Here is a 3,356-nt window from a genome sequence, read left to right on the forward strand (position 1 = left end):
TCTTATATTAAATTATTGAAACTGGCGTGTTGTGTGTCTGTGTAATTGTCACCTATTTCCGGGGTGGACTATGTCGATACATATGATATTTTCGATCATATAGGGAGCAGGTTAAGTACAGGTTATCTTTGGTAGCACGTGAGAGACGGGACGAGCCTTGATGACATCCGAGTCGAGAATAGTTGGCTAGCATAGCGTAGTGGTCATGAGTTATATTCTTTTATTATTCATTCATGGTTATTGATGTGACCATAATTAGAGCATATTTAGTCCCCGAATTAGCCTTGTTCCCATGCTTTTTAGTGCATATTTGGGTCATTTATTATCTTTAGTCCTTTGTTTTGCATATTCTTTGAGGTTTTGTGTCCTTGGTAGGAAAGGAGTACAAACCTTGCATTTTCATGGCAAAATGAAGCTAAATTGATTGAATTTAATGACCAAACATCAAAGAGAAAACAAGATTAGAAGGCCTTTGTACATACTATAGTAGATGGGCAATGATGATAAAAGATCCTTGCATCCCCGAGGAAATCCTCAAGGATTTTATGAAGAAAAAGGAAGAAAAGAAGAAAGAAAGAAGCTGTAAGACAATCCGAGCGGATTGTCCACAAGACGCCTGTCCAGCACCCACAATTCGAGCGTCTTCCCCCTGTGGACGCCCGTCCAAAACAAGCCCAATCCGCCCGTCTTCCCCATCTGGACGCCCGTCCAGAATCACCCAAATCCGCCCGTCCCGTGCCCTGGACGCCCGGATTCTCTAACAGCTATTTCGTCTTCTACAAGCTTCAAGGAAGGATGCGCATATTTTTCTAAGACCGTCAAAAAGGAGACCGGAGTCTCCCTAGAGACCGGCGATTCCTCAAGGACTTAATCGTCATTTAATCCCTTAGTAAACCCTAATTTATGCAACTAATCCCCACTATAAATACCCCATTAGTCTAATTAGATTAGCATGTTCTTCTTAGCAATCTCTAGTGTAGTTAATATCAATCAAATCTCTCTTTAATCTTGTAATCAACATTTAATCAAGTTTTAATACAAGTTTCATTTCCTTAATCTCTCTCTTGTTCATCCTTTGTTTTGGGTAATTGAAGATTATTTGGGTTATTATTGGGAGATTGACAACCTTCCAATCTATCATCAAGTACTTCTATTATTCTTTGCTTTATTATTGGAATCATTAGTAGGTATAATTCTCTTAATCCTTTTTTTTAATTATTGTTAATCACTTTCATTTATTCATCATGTTTTACTTTGTTGGTGTGATTGACAACCTTGCTAGCATGTTCAACATGATAATGAGTGAGTAGTTTCCTTAGCTAGGGTTAATGGGTAATTAGGGGAAACCAACATGGGGGATGATTCATGCTTAAATTAATATGTTTTCATAGGTTATTTGCTTGCTTATTGTGATCTCAACTTATTCACATGTTATGTTTGATGAAATGCGAGCCTATGAATCCTTGCATTTTTTACCCATCACCTATCTTTTCAATGAGACTTGTAAGACATAAACCAACTCGAGTCTCATTAGACCATGCATATAGTTAAGTAGGGAAGATTAAGTCGACTTGTAGGTGTTGTACAATCTAATCGATTCGGCTCCGGGACCCAAACTTTCCTAGGATTGTAAGATATAAACCAACTCGATCCATCGCAACAATAATTGCTTGCTTATAATTTGAGAATATGTTTGTATGATCAATTCCCATGAATCCCCTATGACCCCTTGACACCCTAGTGCCTTTTATCAATTGTTTACATCCCTTTTAATTCATCTTGCTTGTTTACTTTCATTGCTATTTAGTTTAGTGATCTTCTACTTCAAACCCCAATTTGTGACACCCTTAGACACCACTAGTTGCAATAGAAAATCTCATCTCAATTCCCGTCCCTTGGGATCCGACCTTTACATGCCTCTTTACTAATTGTAGAGTTGTTTGTGAAGTTATGAATTGTGTTTTGGTCTAGGTGCTCCTAACGACAAGTACCGAAAATTAAACCTCCTCGAGAGTCCGACCAAAAATGGCGCCGTTGCCGGGGACGGTGTTAACTTGATTTAAATTTTCTTATATTATTATTAGTTGTGTCTTTCTTTGCCTTGGGGAAGTAAAACTCCTCAAGGTTTATTCTAATTGTTTTCGAGTTGTTTGATATTTTGCATGTCTAGAAGATCACAAGGTAACTTGTTACCCTTTGATCACGAAATTAAAAGGATTTTGACAACCAATAGAAGACTTACTAGGAGAACTTTGAGAGGTATTGGTGTGGTTGTAGATATTCAACCAAACACTATTGAGTTCATCGACCCTTTTGCAAGAGAAGGTGAGGAGAACCCAACACAAAATCCAACACAAAATCAACCCACAATGCCTAAATTTTCATCACATTCCGTACCAACCGAGGAGAACCTACCCAATGGTACTCCCACACCACAACACTTAACCGGAAATTTTATTGCCAAATCCGCATTTATCCAATTAGTCGAAAGAAGCCAATTTGGGGGGATGCCTAGTGAAGACCCTCACTCTCATATGGAGACTTTTTGTGACTATTGTGATGCGATATCTCAAACCGGTGTAACTCAAGACCAAATTCTATAGGCCTTATTTCCTTTTTCTCTAATTGGCACCGCGAAACAATGGTTGAAAGGCCTTGATAAGGCTACTCTCGGAATTGATTCGTGGAAGAAATTGGCTCTAGCTTTCTACAAAAAGTTCTATCCACCGGAAAATACTAACATGCTAAGAGCTCAAATTACGGGCTTTAAGCAAAGAGATGAAGAATCTTTGTATGAAGCTTGGGAGCGATTCAAAGGAATTTGCCGCTCATGTCCTCACCATGGACTTAGCGAGTGGTTCTTGGTACAACAATTTTGGAACGGTATTTATGAAGACTGAAGAAACATTCTCAACATGGGATCAAATGGAATGTTCACCGAAGTTGATGACAATCAAACTAGGAACAAAATTGAGGAAATGGCAGTCCATAATTCACAATATAGTAGGCCTCGCAAGGCTACTAGAGGAGGAAAGCATGAAGTGGACTCTATTACTCAATTGGGTGCTCAACTTAATGCTCACATTGATACCATCAATTTGAAGTTTGAAAAATCTATGGCTAGGCTTGAAGAAGCCTCAAAATCACCAAAGCATCATGTTAATGCCATGACGGCATCTTCATCAATCCCACGTGGGATATGTGAGAATTGTGGAACTTTGGGACATGACCAAAGTGAATGTAGGGGAACAAATGAACAAGTAAATGCTTTTCAAGCATACAAAAGTGGTACCCCTTATTCCAACTATTACAATGAGAACACCAAATTCCACCCAAATCTCTCATACAAAAGCCAA

General features: G+C 38.7%; 1 non-coding gene across 1 annotated transcript; it reads right to left on the bottom strand.

Moving 5' to 3' along the window:
* Positions 1 to 2,741: 2,741 nt before the first annotated feature.
* LOC141624230 (small nucleolar RNA R71) lies at positions 2,742 to 2,848 on the bottom strand. The gene has a single exon (XR_012534040.1). It is a non-coding gene; the product is annotated as a small nucleolar RNA R71 (small nucleolar RNA).
* Positions 2,849 to 3,356: the final 508 nt, after the last annotated feature.

The sequence above is a fragment of the Silene latifolia genome, chromosome X (genome assembly GCF_048544455.1).
Source record: "Silene latifolia isolate original U9 population chromosome X, ASM4854445v1, whole genome shotgun sequence".
Lineage (NCBI taxonomy): Eukaryota > Viridiplantae > Streptophyta > Magnoliopsida > Caryophyllales > Caryophyllaceae > Silene > Silene latifolia.